Consider the following 16017-nt stretch of genomic DNA (forward strand, 5'->3'; position numbering starts at 1 on the left):
TGCCAAATGATATGCCTTCATCAACTGATTAGAATATTTTTTCTATTCATTTTGCTCTGATTTTATTTCCAATTATTTTCTTTATAGTTGTTCAGCAGTTTCTAAGCTCTTATAACAAGGGAGTGGATGGCACATACACACAAAAGGGAAAAAAAAGCAGAGCTGACATTCCTGAATTTCATTATTTTACAGTTATTAACACATGGTTACAAACTCTGGTGACACAAAATGTTTATTCTGAAGAAAAGGGGAAAAAACACTGATAACTAAGTATATACCCTTTGGTGTATGCAAGAGAAACAATATATTTCCTGATGTGTCTCTAATCCCTCACTTGGTATAAACTCCTCTGTGAAGGGTTGATCACAATACCAACATTCTCTCCCATTAACATAACAAATGCTAAATTTAAGACAAAGGCATTCTAATTTCAACAATATGAGAAGATTGTGAGATATTTCTGGCCCTTGAGACTAGAGCTTATGGTCAACCTGGAATATGACTCATAGACAGCAAATCTGAGTGATAATTAACCCTTTCTGAACAAATCCACACTACTGTCTGTATCATGTAAATAGACACTGGCAGGGCACTCAAAAATGCAGGACCCTGGGGTCAGTCTCACAGTAGACAGACTTCATCCTTGATTTCCATAATCAAAATTTTGGTGATTGTCATGTTAATGCATGTTCATCCTTATCTTTTTTCGTTTTTCTTCTACTCATATTTTCTTCCATGTATATTTCACAGAAAAAGGTAAATGAGGCACAACATTGCTGCTGTGAATGAGCAAATTAACTGGAAATACCACTTTTTTCTGGATTTCCAAAACATGCCAACAAAGTTTCTGTAGGCTGTAGTTTCTCAGTAGACATGGTAATGTAAAAATAAGATTCATAAGGAAATATGACAACCTAACCAAAAAAGAAACTAAACCAAGCAAATACAAATAGATATATAGTTTATCCCCATTAATCAGAACTTTTGGAAATCCATGAAAAATGAATCTATAGAGGTGTATGATCTTTACATAAGTAAACATGTGCTTGTAAAATACTATACTGTGGTTTTGTGCCCCCAACTCCTCTATTAACTTCAGAGTATGGGAACATCTGCTGATGATATGGTAAAAATCCAAAAAGTGAAAATCAGATGCTCTAAATTATTACCATGCATCTGATCATCCCAACTTTCACAGGATTTTAAGTTCCATGCTGTCATTCGGTGTTGTCACTCCCATTTACCATTAAATGTAAGCCCCCTCCGTCTTTCCTATAGAAATATAGTTGTGCTTCTTTATTCTTCCCATCATTTGACACAGTGTCTAAATACTACAGCACTACTGTATTTGGTCATATGGAAAGATATAGGTCTTCACTGAGAATAATTTTGCAAAGCCTCCTGGTGAGAGGTAGGAATTGGGAACTTCTGCAGTCTGGCTGTCTGTCTCTCTCATCACTCTTTCTCTTTCTTATTTATGCCATAGTATCAACAGTTTTGCTTCTCTTTTGAGTAGTTACACATAGAGACCGATGCTACTATCATTTTACTATGAAACCAGAGCCTATTACTATCTATTTTAACTGGTGAATTTATTTGTTCTTGTGTTCTTATTTTGGATTTTGGTAATGACTACCAATTTGTATATAAAAGTCTTTGAACTGCTATTAAGTATTTTCTCTTCCTTTAGTTGACACCAAAAGTTTTCCCAACAATATGGTCTGTAATTAATCTGTCATTATGCAAATTGGAAGTTACACTATATATATATATATATATATATATATATATATATATATATATATATCTTTGTCAGGCTGGGAAATGATTAGTCTAAAATAAAAAGGTTGGTAAGAATCTCATTAGTTCTAATAAAGTGGCTGGGTGGCATTTTAACAAATTTAGTTTTGACAAGAAGCTGAAGTTTCACTACAAAGCTGAAATGTATTTTTCTATGTTGAGTGGTCATCTCTCCTCCAAAAGAAAAAGAAAGAAAAGAAATAGAAAACAATAGGAAATTAGAGAAACGGGCAACTAATATTTAAAAAGATTCTGTTTGATACCTCTATTAAATAAGAAGTTAGAGCAACACAAAAGAGGAGAAATTGAGGAGTTTAAATGAATCACTGATTTTTTTTAAATGTTTATTTATTTTGAGTGAGTGTGCATGCGAGCAGAGGAGGGGCAGAGAGAGAGAGGGAGAGAGAGAATCCCAAGCATGTTCTAGACTGTCAGTCCAGAGCCCAATGCAGGGCTCAATCCCATAAACAATGAGATCATGACCTGAGCTGAAATTAGGAGTTGGACGCTTAACAGACTGAGCCACCCAGGTGCCTTAAATCACTGATCTTTTCAACAGACTATAAATGTACATTAAGGGGCACCTGGGTGGCTCAGTCAGTTGAGCATCCGACTTCGGCTCAGGTCATGATCTCACAGTTCGTGGGTTCAAGCCCCACATCGGGCTCTGTGCTGACAGCTCAGAGCCCGGAGCCTGCTTCCGTTTCTGTGTCTCCCTCTCTGCCCCTCCCCCACTCACACTCTGTCTCTTTCTCCTTCAAAAATAAATAAACATTAAAAAAAATAAATCTTTTTAGAAGACCTTCACTACAATGGGTAATAGCATCATTTATTGAGTACTGACTCTGTGTCAAGCACTTAACATATTTCATCTTTTAATTCTGAAAATAATTCTATGACATAGATTTCATTATTTACAAAGTCCCAAGAGGATTAAGTGTCTTAATCCTAAATTCACACAGTTACTAAGCGTGAGAGCTAAGACACACGTTCAGGTCAGTCTTACTCCAACACATTAGCCCCTTCCACTGTTGAAGACCTGTAACAACATCACAATTCTGGAGAAGCTGTTTTCTTTACAAAGCAGGGTTCTAGTAGCTGACACACATCAGCTCTGACAGCATAAATTCATTATGAAAATATTTATAAAGTATAAATAGAACACATTGCTTGTCCTCATGTGATTTACATTTTAGCTGGAAACACAGATATATTAACCACTAATGGCCTAGGAAAGAATAGTGAAAAGGGTCAAGGAGAACTGAGGGAAGGAGTGGTTAATTCTAATTGGAGAAAAGGGAGAAGGTTCAAGAAAGAACAAAAACACCCGCAGTGGTATGAAACACCCGAGTTCTTTCAGGGGCGCCGTCAGGGTAAGGGTAGGCAAAGAAGAGAAAAGGAAGACAGAAGGGATTATTTCATTGGCAGAAGCAGACAGAATTTGCTTGCCATTCTGGCTATACTGCATATTAGAGAGAGAGCTTCGAACTCTAATCATTTACTTAAAAGCCTATTATATACTATTTGATGTTTCCATCCATACATCTTTATTAATTTGGTAAATTAAAAAAAGCAAAGAAAGTATGAAATGAAAACCATAATGAATGTTATTAGAAACCAAGAGTCTATATTCTTCCTTAAAACCATCAGCAATGTAAGCAATGCTCAATTCGGGGGCAAAGTTCCAGGTGGTATGGAATCCTTAAAAAAAATTACTCGTTCATCATGAAACAATGAAAATATCAGGTCAAAATATCAAAACAGGGAGATTTTTCAGTCCCAAATACAGAGTATTCTTTTCATCAGAGAGTCTACTCCAAATGATAGACCTAGTATTTTATCCAGCCATACATAAAGTTTTCATGCTAGGCTCAAACAATGGGTTCCCTTGGGGCTGTATGTGATGGAAGATTTTAGAGTATTTGATTGACAATAAGAGTCCAGGAAACAGAGAAAGGTAGAGGTTGGTGTAACATTTTCTTCTTGGTGTTTTCTATGTATGTATGTCCTCTGTGTCTCTAGCTATATATATGAATGCTCTTGGCTGTATGTGGTACTCAGAGAGGACTGACAGTGCATTGCACAGCACCTGGCATCTATGGCTGCTCATAAATATCACTATGGTGATGACATGGAATGGTAAGTACTGAAGTGGGACAAGAAGAGGACTCAAAAATTATGCAGCAAATTAAATCAAACTGGTACATTCAGTTATCTTTGAATAGTAATATAACATTTTAATAATAAATATAACAAACAACACCCATTCTTTCAGAAGGTGAGGAACCAGAAGGCTGACCCCTACAATTATCTTAAAGGAACAAAGCAGGAGACAATTTTGCTTCTGTAATATATAGCTCTTCCTATTTGATTAATTCCACATTTAAAGCCTTAGTAGGTTCCAAGAAGACCCTGTGAATTCAAAGTGTCCAGGGATGCATACATTCCCTTCTTTTGATCTTGATAAGGCCACACCGATTTTTTTTACTATATGCAAATGCATAAAGTAAGTCATGTCATACTTTGGCAGCAGTGAAAGTGGATAACAAACCACACTTCAGAAAGCACAGATTGAGTTAGGTTGCCTTTAAGGGAGATCTAACTGCTGTGTACTGTGAAGTTAAAAGAGGAACATATCATACTGTCAAAGACAAGTGGGCTGTGTGAACTGCAAGCTCAAAAGCCTCACAGTAATCCCAACCACACGCCAAGTCTCAGAAAGTGGGGCAGTGTCTCCTTTGGAGATGGGGGTGCGGGAACACTCCAAGGTATGCAAAGCTGACAACTCTCCACAAGAGAGGGAAGAGCCGCATGGAATGTTTTTTGCCTTCAAATAATTGTTCACATGCTCTGCAAGTCATCTTCATTAGCTAAACAAATACCTTTGAGAGCAATTTTTATTTGTCCAGATCAGACTTAAAGTGAGTATTTCCAGGACTCTTTAGGAGGTCAGGAGCTTCAGGGGTAAATTTACTTTGAAAAATATACTCAGCTTTTCTGTTAAAAATGCTCTTTTTAAAACAGAATATGGTATGTTGCACCTAAAAGTTTTGAGTATGCCAAACCTAAAAGAAAACGAGTGTTCTCCTTTGGGTTGTTATTCTGACATTCCATTCTTGGTCACTCAAACCCCAATTCACTAATATACTCAAAACCTGACTCACCTCACTTCATTTTGTTGTTTGTCCAGTAAATATTGTATAATAGGCAAAGATTGAAGGTCAAGTTTATTGATTAAAACCCAAAGCAATGAAGTATCTATTAAGTGAGGATAACTGACTCTCATGTGGCTTAATCCACATGGAATTTTTCTTCATGAAGTGATTTTGACAGAAATTAGCAACACTGTAAGAATTAAATAACACAAAAATGTTTCTAGATACATTACATTTTAAAATTAAAATGCTCACATTCACAAGTTAAACATCTCTACTTCCATGCTGTCCCTCCCATTTCTATGGCATCCATACTAGTTCTGAGAGCCTCTGTAAGTGTGGACTATTACAATAGGTTTCCACTTGGATTTTCTTTCTCAAGTCCTTACACCATAATTTTGTTTTACTCAAATAAAAACTGAAAACTCTGTTATTCTGCTTTTATTTCCCCCTTTTAACTGAGTCTGTACTGGTCCCAAAAGATGCATATTGATTCACTAATGCATCAGGCTATATTATCCCACACAATATTTGAAAAGGATCATTTTATAGTAATGCTAGATAGCGTTAACATGATTATTACACAAATTCATCAAACAACAGTGCTTTTTGTGGATAAGCTGGTGACAGATGTTACCAAGTTCTCCATGGCTGACCTTCTTTCCTGGCTTCTTAATGCAAATGTCTTACTTAACCTACTTTAGTGTCAAGAACTTTAAGAATAGGATAAAAGTGATAGTTACTCTTCCCAGTGGAAAAATATTAAAGAGCACCAAATTTTAGATATACTCCCATGGGTTTTATGGTTAAAGAATCCCTTGATTTTAAGTGATATCACCTCGTTTTAGCCAGTGAAACAGCTATTCTACCGGGTAAAAAATGTCCCTCATAAACAAACAAACAAGAACAAAAATGTCATACCACATCAGCCAAGGAAGCCTGTGTCAGCGTTTGAGGAAATGTGTTATTTAAAAATCTCAAGTCTATTTTGTCAATCCTGTGAATCGTTCGTTCATCATGTCTTTATACATGTAAGACTGTGTTTCAACCATCACCAACTCCTGAGATGGTGGAACCGGATGGATAACTCTGAAGTTTCCACACGATGACACTCATGACTGCTGTTTCCCGTGGCAGCTTCTTAATCTGGGGAAGCTCCCAGCCGTGGCTCCCCAGGGCCCCCTGCTTAAACTCTCGGCAGCTGCTCCTCTCAGCATTGAATGGCTCCAGTCAGCAGTCGAGCCCGGCAATTACAGTCTCCTACAGCTGCTCCCCAAGAGTCCCATTGCTTCTCACATGCTCAAACAACCTCCAACAGCATCTTGATCTCCCAGCAGCTGCACATTTGAGCATTTCTTTGTCAGCATCACTTCTAAAAGATGTCTCATGGCAATGCTCTAATGGAGCCATTCCCCCAGTCTGAAGAGCTGGTCCTGTTCCCAAACAGCCCATCCCCCAACCCTCACTCCACTTTATGGAACAAGACAATATGGTGTCACACTTCTAACTGCTTCTTCAGCACTTGCTGGGTCTTGAAGTAGCTTCTCATTCAGTTCTGAATGATTTATTGTGCACACAAAGAAGAAGTTTCAAGCAGTTTCCTAGAGCTGGCTATCACTTCCTGCCTTGTAATCAAAACACAACCCTTCTATGTACCAACTACTTCACTCCAAAAGTTAGATATGACCTCCATTGAAAGAGGGTCACCTCCTTCACATGCACCCTGGGTGTACCTCTGTCCTAGCCCCTACCTAACTTTAGTGCATTCATTTGCTTCATGTTAGTATTGCCCCACTGATTTGTGAATTCCTTGAAGGGAAAAACGAATTCTTATTTGTGGATATTTGTTTTCTAAACACCTAGAACAATGCTTAGCATATGGCAGGTGCTTAAAAATGTACCTAGGTTGCATTAGAGGAAGTGTCCAAAGTCAGGTAACTGGTTTACTAGAGAAGAGTCCCAAACTGCTTTTCATTGGTTTCCCCACAAGGCACAGGTGCAGCTGTAAAAATCAAGACCCAGAATATTGTTGCACAGCTCACAGCTCCCAGGGTAAATATACAACCCCAGTTCTGTAGCCTTTTTTAGGTTATTTTTCTTAAAGTTACAGTCTGTGTGAATAATGAAAGACTTCAGTTTCCACTCGTGCCATTGTGTATTTGCAGCTCTAATATTCATTAAAGATGCAACCGAAATGTTAATGATAATTGCACCCTAAAAGCTAATAAAGAGAAGCCCAAGGCTCACATAAATGCCAGCATTTAATAATTATGCATACTTTTATCTTTTCTCCTTAATCTATCTTACTTTCTGAAAATTAGTTTAGTAAATCTAAGATCCCAATGTATGTGTAATTAATTTCAAAATTTGTTTTTAAATTTGTTTTTTATACTCAGGAATGAGATATATTTTTTCCAGAATATAAAGAGGTAATCATCATTATATAAAATGGTTACCTATATAGACGGTAGAACTTAAAACATACCTCTTGAGAGTAGGAAATGCTTGACATTTTATGTGGGAAAATTTTATCAGTCAAGATCCAGCCAGGAAAAAAGAAACCAATTTAAGCATTTCAAAAAAAAAAAAAAAAAAAGAGTTTTAATACCTCTTGTTTATACGGTTGATAAAGAGCTAAGAAACCAAAGCATGTGAAAGTGAAGAAGCTCAGATTTGTAACAGTGAGAAGCCACTAATAATTCCTACATGCAAGTATCATTATTAGAGCCCAGAGATCGGAACCGCTCATCAGGAGCGAGATCCACAACATGGGACTGCCTTGCATGAGCTGTGCCAACTGGAAGACAGGCTATCCAGTGGAAGCTGGAGTCCAGGAGGGGAAAGGCTTGCAGGAGATGCTGCCTGAGGCAATGGGAGAGGGGGACTAGCCTGACTTCTCCCTGACTCCCTTTCTGATCCCTTCTCCTCTGGGTGAATCCTGCCAGGAACCAGAAAAAGGGACAGCCTGAGAACACACCTACAGTGGTCAGCCCACTCCATTATACAAAGCGTAGCAAAAGAGTGCAGAGAATGGCTCTGAAATCAATAAGGCAGAAATGACTGCCACCATATCTTTTCCTTAACTTTAGGTAGTAGTCAGCTTTCAAAAAAATGTAGAATCCTAATTACTGTACCTCAAAACTTTAACATCGGTATACATTGATCATATCTTTTTCCATGAAAGATTTCCACTGGAAAAAATTAATTTTATTAATATTTTACAACTATTATCTATGTTCTTACATTTACTTTATTTTTTATTTTTTAATGTTTATTTATGTATTTTGAGAGAAAGAGAGAGAGTTGGGGAGGAGCAGAGAGAGAGAGAGAGAAAGAGAGAGAGAAACCGAAGCAGGCTCTGAATTATTAGTACAGGGGCTGGATCCCATGAACTATGAGATCATGACCTTAGCTGAAATCAAGAGTCAGATGCTTAACCAACTGAGCTACCCAGGTGCCCCTCTATTACCTATCTAATGAAAGTCACTGGGATTAATGACAGCAATCCCAATTATGTCTTAACTCAAAAAAGGAAAGAGGAATGGATGTACCTATGCATTATCAGGTCACTGGAAAAGGAATAAGGTAAAACCTATTAAATATCTACTCTGAATCAGATACTTTGAGAATTTTTTCATATGTCTAACTGTATTTTTAAAGAAAAATTTCACAGCAATACCAAGAGTTACTATTTTTTTTTTACTTTTCAGAGAATGAAAATGGGCCTTAAAAAAATGGAGATACTTAACCAAGTTCATATACTTTATAAATATCAGAACTGGATGTCACCTGAAAAGTGTCTAATCCCTATGCCACACTAACCTACTTAGGAGAATACTGGTCCCAACTAGTTTCAAAGAGAGAAATAACCCAAACCATTATTGAATGAGAAAAAAAAAATCCAGATAAATTTTTTTCTGGTAACTGGCTAGCTTGTACTTCCAAGGAACTTCACTCATTCATTCTATTGTGTATTCAGTACTTATTTTAGACCCAATTACTTGACAGCCCCTGTCCCATTCACTGAGGGTATGGAAGTAAGATGGACAAAATTCATACTTTCATGGAGCTTATCACAACCTGCCATGCATTGGATAATTAAGGCATGTCTCTATCCTTTCTACTAATTTAATAGTATCTCATTCTGAGGTGATTTTCACCCCAGCAGTCATTTGGCAATGTCCTGAGATATTGCAGGATATAACAGTCAGGAAATGCTACTGGTGTCTATTGCATTGAGGCCAGTGTTTTAAGTCCATTCAGGCCTCTATCACAAAATATCATAACTGAGTGGTTTATTAACAACAGTCACTCATTTCTCACAGTTCTGGGGGGCTGAGAAGTCTAAGATTGTATCATCAGCAGATCCTTTGATGAGGACCCACTTCCTAGATAGCCAAACTTTCATATTTACATCCGCACATGGTAGAAAGGGTGAGTGGTCTCTGTGGGAGCACTAATCCCATTCATGAGGGTTCCACCCCTATGACCTAAGCTCCTCCCAAAGGTCCCACCTCCAAATACCATCACACTGGGTACTAAGTTTCAACATATGTATTTTGAGGGGACACAAACATTCTCTAGCAGCCAGGGCTGCTCCTAAACATATTACAATATGCAGCCAATTATGTCTATCCCAACACACACACACACACACACACACACACACACACACACGGAGTAATTGTATGGTCCAAATGTCAATGATGCCAAGGTTGAGACACCTTGTTCTAGGTGTATAAGAAGATATCTTTATTTTTGAGTGTGTGTGTACTAGTTTTCTAATTGCTAACATAAATTGCTACAAAGTAGCTGAAAACAAATTTATCTTAAAACAAATTACAGTTCTGTGTGTTAGATATCCAACAGAAGTCTTTCTCAGTAAAAATCAAGGTATCGCCAGGCCTGCATTCCCTTCTGGAGTCTCTGGAGAACCCATTTGCTTACCTTTTTCAGCTTCTAGAGGCTACCCATATTCTTTGGTTCATGATCCTCTATCTTTAAAGTCAAGTAAGGGCAGGTCTAGTACTTCTCATATATCACACACTCTGACCTACTTCCACAGACGTCAATCCCTCTGATTCTCTTCTACCTTCCTCTTCCACTATTAAGGGGCCTTGTGGCTTCGTGGGACCCACCTGGATAATCCAAGATGATATCCCCATTTTAAGGTTAGATGATTTGCAATCTTAATTCTCCTTTGCCATGTAATCTAACATATTCACAGGTTCCAGAAATTAGGACATGGTCATCTCTGAGGACCATTCTGCTTTGGCCTAAGGAAGAGCACATGTGCAACTTTTAGCAAAGTTATTTGCACAGAGTTGGTACTGAGTTAAAGTAAAGGGACCACACAAGTATTTTTTGAATTAAAGTGAATTAATCATAGATGTCCTTTTAAAATGGGCTACCTTGAAATGGAAGGGTCATAAGCAGAGGGAAGACAATATGCATGTCCTGCCTAATTCTGCACTGATGAATAAGGGAAGCCGTCCCTCCTCAAGTCTTCAATATGTCATTTTAAAACGTGTCCATCCACCGACTTACTCAAATCAAAACCTAAAATAATGAGTGAAGTACCTGAGAGAAAATTCTAATTGTGTTACTCTTTTTAAATGTTTTAAAAATGTTAACTCCTTAATTTGTGTGGCATTAGGAATCCTTGGCTATAATATTTATAGCTAACTTTGTCCCATATAAAGTATTTTTTTCTCAAAATAACATTGCTATATCTATCTATCTATCTATCTATCTATCTATATCTAGATAGATATAGATAGATAGATATGTGTGTATATATACATTCATAAAATGCTGGTATCCCATTTATTATTTTTTCACAAATGATTTTTTCACAAATCATTTTTTTACAAAATGCAATCACTATTCTGCACTTGTAAAAACATGGGGATTAGCAGAGGATAAAGATGCTATGACCTGGAATGGAAATAAGCAACCTAAGTCATGAATGCCTAACTAATCCTTTTAATTTAAAATTTTTCCTGTTATGTCAGCATTCCTGATGTTATGCCCTAAAGATAGCATCAGTACATTAAGTCACAGCTTAAGCAAAGTGACTGGCTTGAAGCCAGGGAGAAGGAAGTATGTACGTATGTACAACCAATAAATCTCTATTGGGTCCCTAAGATTTGTCAGGCAATACTGGTGATACTTTCCTGGATGGCTGGGAGTCAAAAAAGGATTAAGACTCAGTCCTCACCCACGAAGAGTTCACTGAGGTTCTTACCGGGAGTCCACACATAGACCAAGGGGTTCATGAGCATCTTGCTCATGTAAAGTAGTTTGTAAAATGTTCATGGCATGTACAATTTTCTAGAGACCAAGTGTACAGGTTTCATCAGATTTTCAAATGGGTTCATGACTGCAAAATGTTTAAGAACCACTGGTCTGGATGCAAAACTACTAGCATGGGTAAGAAAGCTGTGACAGCTTTCAGGTCCTACCTTTCCTAAGTCCCTCCTGCTCCCACTGGATCACTAACCAAAAGATGCTAAAGGGATGGGAAGTGAAGTGGTGTGGGGCAGAGGGATACAAGGACACAGTCACTGTATGATTCAACTTTGCCACCAGCCTTAATTGCTCCCATTTCCTTCTTGGCACTACACATAATTAATTCTTACTGTTCTGCTACAAATCATAAGATAAACAATATCATTAGCAGATTCAAATTTTCTCCTCTGCTAAATTTTACACATATAAAGGTTATAAAGGAGTATGTCATTTAGAATTTAATGAAAACAGCAAAATCCTAATTGTCTTGGTAGTAATTTCTTAACTACCCACATAATTTAGGGAAGTAAACAGTAAAATTATTTCATAGATCAAATCGTTTTGCAATGACTTCCAAGAAGACAAATTGTTTCACCAGAGTCTTATGTATTTTCAGGGTTCCTGAAAATAAGTGGACCGGCGAAATCTTGGTAATCTTTTATTTATAGAGAGATTTTAATACTGATAGTGTACATTGCATTGGGATTTGACATGTGTTACTTACATAGTTATTTTATTTCTTTTTTAGGAAAAAATAAAGATACTCCAAGATAAGCAACAGATATAACTATTATGAAATGTAACAGACAATACACAACTCAGAATTACAACCAAGAAAATAAAAATTTCATCAGCCTGGGCTTTGAGATATTTACCAAACTGTGTTTCAAGAACTAGAGTAAATATCCATTAATTGTTGAAGGGACTTTTAAAGGACATCAGATCTTGCTTAAAGGATTAATTACTTTAAAATATTGTCTGTTTTTTTTAAATGTTTATTTATTTTTGAAAGAGAGAGCGTGAGCATCAGGAGAGGCAGAGAGAGGGGTGGGGCAGAGGAACTGAAGTGGGCTCTGCGCTGACAGCAGACAGCCTGATGCGGGGCTCAAACTCACGAACCACGAGATCATGACCTGAGCCAAAGTTGGATGCTTAACTGGTGCCCTGTTTGTTTTGTTTTGTTTTTGTTTGTTTGTTTGTTTGTTTGTAACAGAGAGGGAGGCAAACCATAAGAGACTCTTGGACTCTTAACTATAGAGAACAAACTGAGGGCTGCTGGAGGGGACGTGGTGGGGGGGCGGATAGGCTAAATGGGTGATGGGCATTAGGGAGGGCACTTGTTCGGATGAGCACTGAGGGTGTTTGTTATATGCAAGTGATGAATCACTAAATTCTACTCCTGAAGGCAATACTACACTTTATGTTAACTAACTTGAGTTTAAACAAAAACTTAGAAAGAAAAAAAAATATATGGTCAAATTGCATTTTGAAATGTGCATTACCAAAAAAAGTAAAAGAAAAAAAAAAACAAGTACTGCTTTACTCAGTCTCAAAATGACTGATAAATATTGTCCTTCCTCTTGTACATTCAATTCTTCGATATCCTTTTATTTAACACTTGCCAATACGATTCAAAACGTAGAAAGAAAGACAAACTGTGGCAGAATTACTTTTCAACAACACAGACCCCAAACTGTACAATCTTTGGACTTCATTGCCCCTAGCCTGCCACACCTCAAAAAAATATCCGACTCGTGAGTAAACCAGAAGTACTAAAGAAGTACTTTCCTTGCTGTCACAATTCCCTACTCAGCAAAGATGCTTATTTAAATTCCAATATTGGTCCCCTTGCACCAGCTATGAAGCTCAGTGGTTTCTATGAAAGTTCCTTGTGTAGAAGAAGGGATGACTCAGCTGGAAGCAAACAGTGTGCAACAGCTACCAATATTATTTTTCTGTCATTCTTACCTCTCTCTCATTCGCAAATGATAGCATCTTGAAACTTTATTAGAAAATGCCATCAACTTACTCATTCCCTCTGTGAGCAGTACACTATGGATTTCTGCACCATTTTGATCTACTACTGTTCTAATACAAGATCTTTTATTGACGATACACAAAACTTCATGCACTAATTTTTGGCTAGGAAAATATGATTACTAAACTTGAGAAAACCCATTTCAAAAAAACTATTATTCATTGAAATTTACCTTCTCTTTCTGCTACTTCTTTTACCTCACATGCAGAAAAATGATGGCCAAAAGACTTTAAAAGAGAGTATAAGAGAAAAAAAGATTTTCTAAAGATTATAAGAGAAAAAGAAAAAACAAAAGAATATTCAGGAAAGAAGATAAATGTCTATTCTGAAAGAAGTGCCCAAACTTGGGTGCCTGAGTGGCCCAGTCAGTTAAGTGTCAGACTCCTGATCTCAGCTCAGGTCATGATCTTACAGTTCATGAGATACAACCCCATGTGAAGGCTCTGGACTGACAGCATAGACCCTGCTTGGGATTCTCTCTCTCTCTCTCTCTCTCTCTCTCTCTCTGCTCTTCCCCTACCTCTCAAATGAGGATTTCACTAAAAATGAGTTCAATTAACAATTAACCTTATTTTTAATGGGCGCTGGTAGTTAAATCAATAACCTAATAAATGCCAATACATTCACAGATAAAAGTAAGGTGATGGTTTCCTAGAAGTTAGCCTGATACACATGACCATGTAACCACAGTGATTCCAGCCAGACTGGAATTTCTGAAAAGAAAACTAAAAATATCCACCAGAAAAAAATGCATTAATTTTTAAAATTATTATGTAACATTCACTGCCTAAAAAACCCTATTCCACATAAGTCCAGATGACTGGACCAGAATTTGTCTGTGAAGGTACACTCGAGGGAACGATTTTACAGAATTCTAGATCACAAATGACACTGGAAGGACTTATTTTTCCAAAGTTTCAGAAATGAAGCATAATTGTTCTGTTTAGATTCCAAATCTAAAAATAAATCTCAAAATAAATAAATAAACATTAAGAAAAAAAATGAGTTCATGGATACAGAGATGATAATTGGTGGTTGCCAGCAAGAAGATGAGGGGATTGGCAAAATGGATGAAGGGAGTTAAAAACCACAAATGTCCAGCCATAAAACATATTCAGTCATGGGGGTATAATGTACAGCATGATGACTGCAGTTAATAATATTGCATTGCATATTTGTAAGTTGCTGACAGAAGAGATCTTAAAAGTTCCCATCACCATAAATAAATGTGTAAGTATGTGTGGTGATGTATGTTAACTAGACTTATTGTGGTGATCATTTCACCATATTTACAAATTTTGACTCACTATATATTGCACACCTGAAAATAATATAATGTTTTATGTCAATTATATTTAACATTTTTTTTTAATTTAAAAAGACTGTATTTTATATCTACTTTATCTTGTAAGTATACTATGAAGTTACATTCCTTTAGTTACAGCTAAAGGCTCTTCAGATGGGATAATGAAGCCTCATTATGTTAAGGACCATTTTTAGTGCAGGTGGTTTATTATTTGTTTATATGTTGAAAATTTTAAGGGTATATATTTTAGGTCTTTGTCATTTCTTTGTATTTGACAGCATGTCCAAAGTTGGGTTCCTATGTATAATCTGAATATACCCAACAAATATAAAAAGAGCTTAAATAAAACAGAGTGGGGGCCAGTCTGAGGGCCTTCCTGAGCCATCACTGCATTCAAGAAATGACTATTTTGACATGTGTGGGCTCTGTAAGAGTTTTCCTAGTGCTGATAATTTTTCTTTGGTTTCATTTTGTAGCTTATTGAAAAATTTTGAAATGTTTAGTGTTGCAGAACATCGACCTGAATTTTCTAATGTATGTGGTATTTTGAACATGTTTTTACTATCATAGCTCTTTCTCCCTTTGGGTCTTTCAAGGAAGGCAGGTCTATGATCTGTAATGCTGTGTTATTGCCCATCAGCTCAATGTGGAGCACAAGTGTGGTGTCTTTCTCTTCCACTATGTACCTTGTCAAGGCTTTAATATTCATAAAAGAATGTTAACATTAGATTAAGATGTGCTGGTCTTTAAAGAATACAGCTCTATACTTGTGGCCACATGGAATAATTGCTCTCCAGATACTCATTGGCAAGTCTAATTTTGAAATATCTGTACCTGAATTCCTATTCAAAGACCTTCTGAGAGAAATAATATTTGCGGAGGTTTGATTCAGAAAGGCTAGGTCCTAAAATTTACTTACAGATTAAGGTAATAATCAAAAAGCTATCTCCCTGTTATTGAACTGGCATCATACTGAATTTACTTTCAGATGTTTAATTTTTTTCTTTACTTCCCTGTACTTCAGGTTATATTGAGAGGTGTTATAAGGAATGATTCTCTGAATGAGCACTGTGAGTGTTGTACAGTTACTGTTGAGATGTTCCTTACAGCTCACAGTGGTTCACTGGGCTGATTCACAGTAGAAACGTTGTTCCGTTCTGAGTAACAGGATCAGGGCACTAAGAAATGTAAGTGTCAACTTTATGAGCATGGAATGAATAACTAATCCTGTTTCTCTCTGTGTACTGGCTGCTACAAATATCAGAACTAAATTTTTACCAAGTTCTAGAATTACTTAGAAACCATGACATAAATTTTATGTTCTAACCTCACCAATGACTGCATCCTACTCTGCTTACCTTACATTTTGCCTCCAATTTCTCCTATTTACCTTGGTGTACTAACTACTTCTTTATAAGCCTCTTTAA

The 16017-nt window shown here is 36.9% G+C and overlaps 1 protein-coding gene across 6 annotated transcripts in view; it reads right to left on the reverse strand.

The window, feature by feature from the left end:
* The window catches only part of NEGR1 (neuronal growth regulator 1), an 841359-nt gene that overhangs the window by 460402 nt on the left and 364940 nt on the right, over nt 1-16017 (reverse strand). The gene's annotated exons all lie outside the window — the stretch shown is intronic.

This window comes from Panthera leo, chromosome C1 (genome assembly GCF_018350215.1).
Source record: "Panthera leo isolate Ple1 chromosome C1, P.leo_Ple1_pat1.1, whole genome shotgun sequence".
In the NCBI taxonomy this organism is placed as follows: domain Eukaryota; kingdom Metazoa; phylum Chordata; class Mammalia; order Carnivora; family Felidae; genus Panthera; species Panthera leo.